Source organism: Budorcas taxicolor, chromosome 18 (assembly GCF_023091745.1).
Source record: "Budorcas taxicolor isolate Tak-1 chromosome 18, Takin1.1, whole genome shotgun sequence".
NCBI lineage: Eukaryota > Metazoa > Chordata > Mammalia > Artiodactyla > Bovidae > Budorcas > Budorcas taxicolor.
In genome coordinates, this window is record NC_068927.1 from 22362636 (window position 1) to 22375754 (window position 13119).

The following is a 13119-nucleotide window of genomic DNA, read 5'->3' on the forward strand; positions in this document are numbered from 1 at the left end:
ACTGTAGCCTACCAGGCTCCTCTGTCCATGGGATTTCCCAGGTAAGAATACTGAAGTGGGCTGCCTTTTCCTTCTCCAGGGGATTTTTCTGACCCAGCGGTCAAACCTGCATCTTTTGCATTGGCAGGTGGGTTCTTTACCACTGAGCCACCAGGGAAGTTCTTACATAAATTTATATCATGTCATTTAGATAATCATTGAAAACATCTTATCAAGAAGAAAGATCTTCATGGTATCTTAAGTTCAAGATACCATGGAATTCAGTTCACTAGGGAGGACTGGACTCAACAGGAGCAATCTATAAGTGTGAATGCTCATGTGTGTGTGTTTGTGTGTGTGTGTGTGTGTGTGTGTGTTTATACCCAGGAGGTGGGTGTTCTAGGTCCAATCAAGAAAGACTTCCTGGATCTAGAATGAGTTTGAATACAAACTAAGGATTGTGGGTTCAACCTCATGGGCAGCCTCTGTTGATACAGAACCAGAGGCATTAGGATAACATAGCATTTTAGGGAAAAGATGACTAGCAGGCTTTGCAAGATAGACCAGGAGGAAACAGCAAAACTTCTTGTTCTCTAAGCCAGGCACAGGTTCACACAGGGCCAGCGTAGTGGTATGGGAAGGAAACATGGGTCCAGCAAACACTGATGAGAAGCTCACAGGGTAGGAGATAACAGGGCTGAGGGGAGAGAGACAGGGAGGAGAGCAAGCTGGCTTAGAGATGAACAGCTTGGTTGGGATGTTTTTTTGAAATGCTGTCTTTCAAAAGTCAACCAGATATTCATGCAAAGATCTGTTGTTGCTGTTTTCTCTAGTTATCTGAATATTTGTGATACAGATTCCAGTTAAGACAATGAGAATGGCACAAATTCTAAACCACTCTACCTGACATTTCCCCATAACTTACGACATAGTAAGGACAGGAGAATAAAGGATGTGTGTGTGTGTTAGTCGCTCAGTCGTGTCCGACTCTTTGCAACCCCATGGACTCTAGCTCCCCAGGCTCCTTTGTCCGTGGGATACTCCAGACAAGACTACTGGAGTGGGTTGCCATTAATAAGTATAAAGGATAGGAGAGAAAATTTGTTCACCAATCCTAACTTCCTTTTACATATCATTGGATGGTTTGACACAATAGGAGGGTAACTATTTTGAGGAAATGTTTTAGATACAGTAACAAAAAGAATGCAGGAAAACAGAATCAATTCTTGTATACCCACTGGATGGTCACTTTTGAAACATATGCTTTAAAGAACAATTAGCTCAGGGGCAATGTTGTACCAGCCCACTTAACATTGAATGTGATGTTCTTTCTCACAAACCCTTCAAAAACATTTGTAAAGCATTTTCTGTGACTGTTTAACATTTTTTTTTCAAATTGCAGACTGATTCAGCAGATCCCACAACTGTCATGATTTTTTATAATTTCGAAAGAGAAATGACACATAAATGTGGTTTAAAAATCCAAAAAGTACATAATGATATAAAATTAAAATGTACAAGTCTCTCTTCTTCCCCAACCTTTTGCATATCAAAGATAGCTATTGTTAACAGCTTCTCATTTATCTTTCCTTAAAAAGGACATAACACCACATTCATTATTTCATTTTTAAATTTACACCAATGCAATCCTATACCTTGCTTATTTTGCTCAATTTTGCATCACTGGAGTATTTCCCTATCTATACATATCACTCTGACACATACTTTTAACAACTAGGTGGATGTGCCATATTTATATAGCTGGATAGGTAGGTTGTTACCAACGTTCTAGTATTACACCTAATGCTCAAATGAATAACCTCATATATATATATATATATATATATATATATATATATATATATGAATAATAAGGATATCTATTAAGTAATTTCTTAGATATGGAATTTCTGGGTCAAAGGAAATATTCATTTCTAATTTTAGTAAATTTTTCCACATCACTTTTCAAAACGATTTTCCTAATTTACATTTTCAACAGAAGTTGTAAAAGTACATATTCCCTTATATCCTTATTTAGCTGACTTATAAAGCTGACATTAATGACTATATAACACTGCCAATTTGATTTGTTTCTTTAATCATGAGTATAACTAAATATATTTTTTGTACAGAGATGAACTCTTTGTATTTCTTTTTGAATGAACTTGGGAAAATCGCAAGAACATGCTATTGCAAAGCATTTTTATCAAATGCCTTTCCTAGTTTTACACTGAGAATCATTACCTAACAGGTTTCCCACAGCTTGTAAAATTCCTAGAGTCAAGTCTCTGGTTCAGCGAGCTTCATCAACAATTCACATTTCCAACAAACACGACCAGAGCTGAGGTTGCCTTATAAAAACAACAAGATAGAACCAATGACATTTACATCACATTCAACTTATGAAGCACAGCAGTAGGTGAAATTACCTGAAAAGAGACATATTTAGTGTCTTGAAGGAGAGATCTGATCAAAGAGAGATGATTGATGGCTTAGCAGTAAGATTAATGTTAGGATGGTGATCTATAATATAACTGAAGGAGAAAAGTGAGTACCAAGAATATCTTTTAGAGGGGTGGGATGGGAAGTGAGGTGGGAGGGAGGTTCAAGAGGGAGGGGACACATGTATACCTATGGCTGATTCATGTCGAAGTTTGAAAGAAAACAACAAAATTCTGTAAAGCAATTATCCTTCAATTAAAAAGTAAATTAATTTTTTTAAAAGAGTATCTTTACCTGAATTTCTAGGCACTGCCATTTTTTAAATAGTTCACTTTATAGTCACAAAGTGAGATGGGAATGACTGAATGGTGGCACCAAGATGACCCCTGGAGTAGGTATAAAGAAACAGATATGATGAATTCAGGTAACCCTGGCCTGTAATTAATTGAATCCAATGTGTAAGTCTTCAGCCTAGACTGTACATGAGAACCATCTGGAGAACTTCCATCTTCTTTGGCTGTGCTGGGTTTTTGCTGTGGCCCACGGGCTTTCTCTGGTTGCAGAGCATGGGCTCTACAGCTTGCAGGTTCCGTAGCTGCAGTGCACAGACTAGGCTGCCATGAGGTGTGTGGAATCTTAGCTCCCTGACCATGGATCAAACTGAGTCCCCTGCATTCGAAGGCAGATTCGTAACCACTGAACCACCAGGGAAGTCTCTGGAGAGCTTCTTAAATCATCCAATGCCTGGATCCTACCCCAGACCCACTGAGTCTAGGCTTAAAACACTAGCATTTTTTTTTTAAGTTTCCCCCAAAGATTCTAATGTGCAGCTAAATTTGAGGACCTCTTCATTAAGGTTTATATATATTTTCAAGAGCTTCCTAAGGTCTTTGCTAATATAGGGATCTTTCCTGAAACCTCATGATTACTAAGCCTTGCTGTGACAATCTGAAATCAGTATTTGGCATGATTTCTATTAGAAGGTCATGTATGCAGAAAAGTTGGCCACATCAGGCGCAATGAAAGGCAATGACTATAAAGTTCCTGTGGGTCCCTGAAGGAATTAATTTTTAAAGAAGAAGAACCTAACTCACTCTACTAATGGAAGTATAATCTGGAGATCATTTTAGCAATTTAAGTCAAGAGTCTTTAAAATGTGCGTATCTGTTGACCCAAAAAATCCCATTTCCCAAAACCAGGGATATTTACAAAGATGTAGGCATAGACTAGGATGTTAACTCTTGTATTGTCTGTATCACAAAATTGGAAACAAGTCATCTAGTAAACATTAATAAATTCAATATTTACAGTGGAATATTAAAAACCATTTAAAATATGCCTAAAGTATGACTATCAGACTAGTCATTCATTGACTTAAAATGAATGACATGGAAAATGTTCAAATACATTTGAAGTGAAGAAGTGAGTTGTAAATTTCCACATGTAGCATATCTCACTTCTTTACGAATGATGAAACAGTAGCACATTTACCAAGGGCTTTCTGAATTCTAGGTAAGGTTCTAAACATTTTATAAATATTCATTCATTCATGCTTACAATCCCAGTGGTACCACTATTTTTTAGTTCACTTTAGAGATGAAATTGCTGGGACACAGAGAAGTTACTAATATACCTGAGGTCACATAGCCAAAAAGTGGCAGAGCTTTGCTCTCAAATTCACATACTCTGGCCCACAGCCCATGCTTAACTGCTACACTATACTGCTGCAAACGTGTTTATATGCATAAAGTATCTAGAAGGAAAAAGGAAAGTTTTACTGCCTACACTTTGCTAATAAATAATCCTTTTTTTCTATAATGAGCATACATGACATATAGTTTTTCAAAGTAAGTACATATATATATATATACACACACATACGTATATGTGTGTGTGTGTGTGTGTGTGTGTGTGTGTGTGTGTGTGTTTTAGGTCAATGTGGCTTAGATGGTAAAAAATCTGCCTGCAACGTGGAAGACCCAGGTTTGATCCCTGGGTCAGGAAGATCCCCTGGAGAAGGAAATGGCAACCCACTCCAGTATTCTTGCCTGGAGAATTTCATGGACAGAGGAGCCTGGCAGGTTACAGTCCATGAGTTGCGAAGAGTCAGGCATAATTGAGTGACTCACACTTTCACTTTCATATATTTTTAACTTGTTATCTTATATTGGAGTATAGCCACTTAGCAATGTTGTGATAGTTTCAGGTGGAGAGCAAAGGGATGCAGCCAGACATGTACATGTATCCACTCTCCCCCAGACTCCCCTCCCATTCAGGCTGCAACATAACTCTGAGCAGAGCTCCCTGTGCCGTTCAGTAGGTGCTTGTTGGTTATCCACTTTAAATGTAGCAGTGTGTACAGGATGATCCTTCTAAATTTTTAAGGAAGGGAAAATCCATTGACCATAACAAATAAAAATTAGAGAAAAATAAAAAAGATGTACAAAGGACAGGGAGGCTGGGCATCTGCCCAGTGAGCGAAACTAAGGAGGAGAACCAGTCTCTAAAAATCTGCACAGGTCCTAGCCTGACAGGTCCTTTCCATACCTGTTCTGCTGTACAATAGAAGGTGCAAATATGCAAAATAAGGAAGGAGGCAGCAGCCAGAAGGTGAACTGGTAAATTCAGCTGGGTAAGAGTTCTTTCAGGATAGGAGAGAATTTGAGAGGAGAGTTGAACAGGGAGAAGGAGCCAGTGAGCAGACAGTAAAAATGCATGACAGTAAAGAGACTAGGTAAGTGGGAGGGTTAGTTAACTGAAGATGAAAGAAAGGAGAGAGAGACAAGACCCCACTTATACAAGACCTTAAGGAAGGAAGTGTGCAATGGAACAACCCATCCACACCTCCCCGGTCCTCGTGTGATCTGATGAGCAGCTGGAGCTCAGAAAAGGCCAAACGTTTGGAGCAGCCAACTTACCGATGAAGGGATGAGCTCATCACGGACACGTCGAACAACTTTGCAGCAGCAATTTGGAGCCGAGCAGAAGCTAGACACCACCGATCTGTGATGGTGCTGTTCAGCCAGTTAGCCTACTCCAAGTGATTCCAGTGGAATTAAAAGGCAGCACTCAGGCCTTTGGCGTGATGCTCTGCCCACTGACCCAGTGGCCCAGGCGTCTGGCTCACTGCGGTCATTAATGTCAGTCAGCCTGCGATGCTAGGTTGTAATTCTCCCCCTTTGAGCAAAGCTTCAGTGGATAGAATTGCTTTGGAAAGTAGGACATTCATTCGGAACTAGGGAAAAATTCTAGAATATATTTAAAGAAATGCACCTGGCTGTGTTACTATTAGGACCATATAGTCATTAAACTATGATAACAAATTCAAACTATTGCCTAATAAAAATACTTTGGGAATAAGTGACTGATATATAACCAATACATAAACGTGTGCTTCTGAAGTACTTGAAGATGCTAGACAACAGAAATTAAAACAGAGTCTATTCAATATTTTAAGGATATCACTCCATCTCATTCCCATTTTCAGCTTCTATTTTAGGAAGGACTCTTCCCTTCTTCATAGGTTCCCCATCCTTATTACTGCCAATATAAGGTTAAATAAATATAGTTCCACTCCACATTTTGCTTCACTTAGCAGATGCACTCAATATTTTCACATGGTCACATTTAAAATTACAGCAAAAGACCACATTCAAGTCAAGAAACAATTGTCTTTCACAATCATTCTACAACCAGAACTCTCAAAGTAATGAGTTTAATAGCAGATTTTTCCTCCTTTGGACACTAACCTCTTTCTGTCTTTAGATATAACTTATGATACCTGGGAAGCATGCAGAAATTATGCACAGACATGCACTCAGACTGTAAAAACCTCATTGTAGAAATAGCTATCCCTACAGTAAGTAGTCATATAACTTTTTTTGCCTCCTTATTATTGCAGTACATAATTCACTCCTCTGTAAGTTCAAATTGCATATTACAGCACATTAATGTTGGTCTTCCTTTATAGCAACCTATCATATGGTTAGCATTCTCATTTATAACTTAAATTACTTTTATTTCTCCAGCCATTTCACCTAACTACTTTGAATCAAATGGGAAAAGCTTCATATATCCCAGGTTGCAGAAATATGCTGTCATAAGAGCTGGCTGGAGTGCAACGTTACCCGCATATGTGGCTGCACCCCTGTCTGAGGTCAGTGGCCCTTCTGAATCCACAAAAACCAAAGGGATGTGTGTGGGGCTTCCTGACTCCATTTAGAAGCAGCCTCAGAAGTGGGTAGAACTGAAGACCAGCTATGCCTTTAATAAAGACCATAGCCAAATATATTGTTTTAAATAGAGAAGAACAAAGGTGGGGTGGGGGTGGGTTGGAACACTTCAGTGGCTTCCCATTTAGCCTAAGATGAGAATGGAAATATTGGCCTTTCCAGGTCTGGACCCTGTCTGCCTCTCTGGCCTCCTCATGTACCCCTCTGCTTTGCTCCCCACCCCACCCTATAGAGATAATTTCACCTCTTTGAAAACAACTCTAATTCAATCATTAGATCCTCTCAGAAACTCTTTCCTGGTCTCCCAACTGAATCAATTTGCTCAAGAATATAATCTTGGGCAGGATAATTTATTGAAAAATTTTTGTTACATATACATAGGTGATTTTTCTTTCTTTCTCACATTTCAAGCTTGCAGTTTGAACTTTTTGTTCTTTGCCTTACTAAGTTTTGCAGAGCAGAGAGCAAAAGCCTCCTGTTTTGCCAGCAGTTTAACACCATTGAAGAGAGAATGCTAGACCTTCAGAGAAGAGACAGGTAAAAGATCCTATAAGCAGTGGAGACATTCTCCTTGCTCCCAAATGGCCCTTCAAAGAAATGGCAAGACTTCCAAAGGATGGCTGAGGGTGTTTCTGGAGAACTTAAGAGTCAAATAGAGGCAAGCCTCTGACCCTCAAGGATGCTTATGCATTGGACGATGAAGATATCAGCGATGACCATGAAGGCCTGTGATCTGGAAGCCTATACTGCACTGTCCGGGTACCACCAGAGTTCCCTGGGTTTGGGGTGACCAGGAGGATGATGCAGTCCCAACACAGACAGAGTTGGAATCTCCCACTTACCTGGATGAAGGAAAACTAAGGCAATTTAAACAAATGTGATACTTCTTGCATATCTGAGTTTTAGATACAAACATAATGTTCATATCTGCTATAGTCTCATCTTGCTCACACAGGGCACTCATCTATAGTTTTCAAATTTTCAAACACACACATATATATATATTTCTCATTAGTGTCTTTTTTCTAAGCTCTGTGAGAGGGACTGTCTGTGTTTGCTCATTATCCAACCTCAGGGTCTAGCACAACACTTAACACACAGTGGGTGTTGATACACTCCTTTCTTAGATTTAATTGCATACAGTAAAATGCAAAGATCCTAGGTGCACACTTCAGTGAATCTTGGTAAAGGTATCTACTCATCTAAGTAACACTTCAATCACTGTATAGAGTATTACCATCACCCTAGAAAGTTCTCTCTTGTCTCTTTACAGTTGTATCCCTCTTTCTTCCAGTGTGTGTTGGTGTGGTGTGTGTGCACTCAGTCGTGTCCGACTCTTTGTGACCCTATGGACCGCAGCCCACCAGGTTCCTCTGTCCCGTGAGATTTCCCAGGCAAGAATACTGGAGTGAGTTGCCATTTCCTCCTCCAGGGGATCTTCTCGACCCAGGGATTGAACATGCATCTCTCTGTCCCCTGCATTGGCAAGTGGATTCTTTATTACTTCTCCACCTGGGAGGCCCTTTCTACCAGAGGTGACCACTATTCTGATTGCTATCATCATAGATGAGTTCTGCCAGTCTTTTCACTTGATGTAGATGGAAACATGCTGTATGAACTATCTTGCATCTTGATTGACTGACTCACTATAATGGTTTTGACATTCACCCATGTGTTGTATGAATGTGTAATTTGTTCCTTTTTTGGCACACACTATTCCATTGCATGGAGTTACCACCATTTGTCTGTCCATCAACAAGAAAATGTAAACATGTTGTTTTGGATATTTTACTATTATGAATAAAGCTGCAATGAACATTCTTGCACGTGTCATTCTGGAAAAATATGCTTCCACTCCTCTTGGGTAAACAGGTAGAAGTTGAATGGCTGGACCATATGGTAGGTGTATGTTTACACAAGAAACTGTCAATTTTTCACAGTAGTTGCATGATTGTGTACCTCCACCAACAATACATGAGCAGTCCAGTTGCTCTGAACCTGTTCCAGCTTTAGATATTGTTGGTCTTTTCAAATTTTATAGGTTTTAGCAAACCTATAGTAGCATCTTTCTGTGTTTTGTTTTGTTTTGTTGTTTGGCTACACAGCACAGCTTGCAGGATCTTAGTTCCCCAGCAAGAAATCAAACCTGGCTGCCTGCAGTGAAAGCACCAAGACCTAACCACTGGATTGACGGGGAACTGTAGTTTTAATTTGTCTTTTCCAGCAGGCTTAGAGTTCAATTTTTAATGAGTAGTTAGAGCTATTCAGGTCATCTATCTGTTCTCTAATCAGTTTTGATAAGCTTCATTTTTTAAGAGTATTATATAATTTGGTGGCATAATCTGATATCCAGTTTAATAATTAACATTGATTTTTGTGTTTTCTCTCTTCTTTCTTGATCAGTCTTGTTAGGAGTTTATCAATTTTTTAAATACTTGTTCAACAATCAACTATTGGGCTTGGCATATTTATCTATTGCTTTCCATTTTTATGTTATTTCTTTGTTATTTTTATGTTATTTCTGTTTTCTTCCCTGGTGGCTCAGATGGTAAAGAGTCTGCCTCCAATGTGGGAGACCCGGATTCAATCCCTGAGTTGGAAAGATACCCTTGAGAAGGAAGTGGCAATCCACTCCAGTATTCTTGCCTGGAGAATCCCATGGACAGAGAAGTCTGGAGGGCTACAGCCCATGGGGTCACAAAGAGTCAGACATGAGTGACTAACACACATTTTTTTTTTACTTACTTTGACTTTAGTTGCTGTTTTTCCTAGCTTTTTAAGGTAGAAGCTTATATAACTTTAGATCTTTCTTTTCTAAAATAAGCATTTAAAAATACAATTTTCTGTCTTAGCACCATTTGAGATGTACCTTACAAATTTTGACAGTTGAGTTTTTACTGTTATTTAGTTCAAAATATTTTCTAATTTCCCTTATAAATTCTTCTTTGAATCATGGATTATTTAGTAGTGTGTTTTTAGTCTCAAAATATTTCAGGAATTTGTAGACACATTTCATTACTGATTTCAAATTTAATATTGCCATGGCCAGAGAACACATTTTTGTATTATTTTAATTTTTGAAATTGTGGGGGGTTTGGTTTATGGCCCAGAATTGATCTATCTTGCTTAGTATTTTATGTATACTTGATAAGAACACATACTACACATTTGTTGATTATATCGCTTCAGTCGTGTCTGAATCTGTGTGACCCCATGGACTGTACCCACCAAGCTCCTCTGTTAGCGGGATTCTCTAGAAAAGAATAGTGAAATGGGGTGCCATTTCCTCCACCAAGGGGTCTTCCCAATCCAGGGATTATGAACCCATGTTTCTTGTGTCTCCTGTATTGGCAGGTGGGTTCTTTACCAATAGTGCCACCTGGGAAGCCCCATAAGAATGTTATAAATGTCTATTAAGTCAGGCTGGTTGACAGTATTGTTCAGATCATCTATACCCTTCCTGATTTTTCATCTCCTTTTCTATCAGTTACCGAGAAAGGAACCCTGAGTCTCCCAACTCTGATTGTGGATTGATCTATTTCTCCCTTTGGTTCTGTCAGTGTTTACTGCGTGTACTTTGATGCACTATTTGACACACATACATTTAGAATTATCATGTTTTCTTGATGAACTGACTCTATTCCTGTGAAATAGCTCTCTCTTGTGTCTGTAATATTTCCTGTTTTGAAGTGTTTTTTGTCTGATTAACAGAGGCATACCAGTTTTCTTATGAGGAGTGTTTGCATAGCATATCTTTTTCCTTTTTGACTCTTTGTCTATCTGCAATTTCATACTTAAGGTACATCGCTGCAGACAGCACTTAGTTGTTCATCCATCCTGATAATCTTGGCTTTGTAACTGGAGTATTTGTTCCCATTTAAATGTAGTCATTGATGAAGATTGGGTTTGAATATACTATTTGGGGTCTTTTCCCTCTATTTTTCTTCTTCTAGTCTCTGATCCTTGACTATCCTTTCCTGCATTCTTTCATACTCATTGAGTACCTTTTTAGAATTTCTTTTTTTTCTTATTTGTTTGTAGTTTGTGTGTGTATTTTCTATTGCTGCTCATGAGAATCCTGATAGACATTTATTAACTGAGTAAATGAGTGGTGCAGTGTACCCACTCCTACTAATCCCTCATCAAGCCTGGGAGGAGAACACCACGAGCCCTAGTGCAGCCAAAATTGATAGCATGCCAATGGAGTAGAAATGTTTTAATTTCAGGTTCACATTTTGACATTAAAGAGTTCTAGTCTCAACTCTAGCACAACTGCTTCTTGGTTTAGTTGCGGTTTTACTCCTTCTTTAATCCAATTATCTTTCCAACTACTAAATACACATTTCTTCCTCTGGCTATATGACAGAATTACCTTTGAAGATTTTAAAAACTATGGATGCCAAGATCTACTGAATCAGGATCTTCAGAAAGCTTCCAATATACAGATAAAGTTGAGAACCACTACATTACTGACTGTCCATTAAATTCTGGGCCCTGGCTATAAGCAATAATCCTTTAATGCCTCCTTATGTGCCACAAAGCAGGTTCCCTAACAGAAATGTATACAGGTTCCTTCTCTCTTCTAATTATGTACAAGGCTAGAAGGGGGAAAAAATAGAAACTCAAGAAGCTCATCAGGTTTCTAATAGGTTTTTTTTTCCCCCTTTTCTTTTCTAGAGATTGGACTCCTTGAGGCACATTGTAATTCAAACTAATACCACAGGAAAAGGGAGGAGTGTTGGAATTGCAATGGCAAAATCTAATGGCAGCAAAAGAAAATTACAAAAAAGAAAGAACGAAAATAGCCTTATCAATAATGTACTAGATATTAGCCATGAAAAGGAGTGCACTTGAATCAGTTCTAATGAGATAGATGAACCTGGAGCCTATCATACAGGGTGAAGTAAGTCAGAAAGAGAAAAACAAATATCGTATGTTAACATATATATATGGAATCTAGAAAGATGGTACTGATGAACATATTTGCAGGGCAGCAATGGAGACACAGATATTGTTGTTGTTGTTCAATCTTCAAGTCGTGCCTGACTCTTTGCAACCTTATGGACTGCAGCATACCAGGCTTCCCTGTCTTTCACTAGCTTTCAGAGTTTACTCACACTCATGGTCCTTGAGTTGGTGATGCTGATATATATAGACGCAGACATAGAGAACAGAATAGTGGACCCAGTGGGGGAAGGAGAAGGTGGGACAAATTGAGAGTGTAGCATTGAAACATATACATTACCATAAGTAACATTAGATAGCCAGTAGAAATTAGCTGTATGATGCAGGGAGCTCAAATCCGGTGCTCTGTGACAACCTAGAAGGGTGGGATGGGGTGGGAGGTGGGAGGAAGGTTCAAGAGGGAGAAGACATGTGTATATCTATGGCTGATTCATGCTGATGCATGGCAGAGACCAATACAATACTGCAAAGCAATTATCCTCCAATTAAAAATAAATAAATTTTAAAAATAGTGTACTAGAAAAAGAAGCATTACCCCTTCACGTTTCCTCTTTATGTTCTCTGTGTATGGACTGTGCATTCTTATAATGCCCAGTGTATTTCTAAGCCATTGACTCCATCTCTACTCAGTGGATGCTCTGGTTGGTCTATCATGACCAGCTAGCAGAACCCAGTGGACAGTCGGTGCTGCAAGCAGGGTCTTGGGGCCCTACAAGGCCATAACCATACCCAGAGTCCAGTGAATTCCTTAATCTTTTCAATGGGGCAGAGCTTTAGGATTTACCATTCATCCTGAAAGTCTCGCTGATGGTATCTCTCAGAGGTTCAGCAAGGAGAATGGAAACCTGCTGTTCTGGTGGGAAAACCCAAAACACCTTTCCACCAATTCTTATTGCCCTGGAAGCTGTATAGCCCAAGAAAAAAGAAAGAAAAGCAGAAAACTACAGCAAGGCGTGGTTCATGGAATTACTACTGCAATACTAGAGAAATATACTGGTGCCTTTAATGATAGCTGAGACACTGTTCTTTTCCAAATTACTAGAGTTACGTGTGCTGTACCATGAGTGTCATAACATGTGATTTTACCCGGCTTTTGTTTTTAGTCCTTTTTGGGGTAGACAAGAATCATGTGATATATGATTACAGTGATACTTTGCATGGCTGCCTAGAAAATCAAGTAAGGCTACCATACATGAAAACGGGCACCAGGCAGAGGTGCCCAGAAGCTAAACTCAAAATGTCCACTAACACCTGCCTTACCTCATGGGCCTGAATGCAAGCTGGAGGGGAACTGGGGTTTCACACACAGGTGAGAAAGCTCATTGCCTTGAACTGGGTGGGCCTTGTAGGCTGTCACACTAGCTTACAGGAAATCCTGCTGGGAACAGAGGAAGCAAGCTTCTCCCAAACCAGAGGTTTCACACTGGAAGCATGCAGGCTGGAAATAACTGCATCACGGTTTCTGCAGCCCTATATATACTTGTGTATGAGTTAGAAGGGC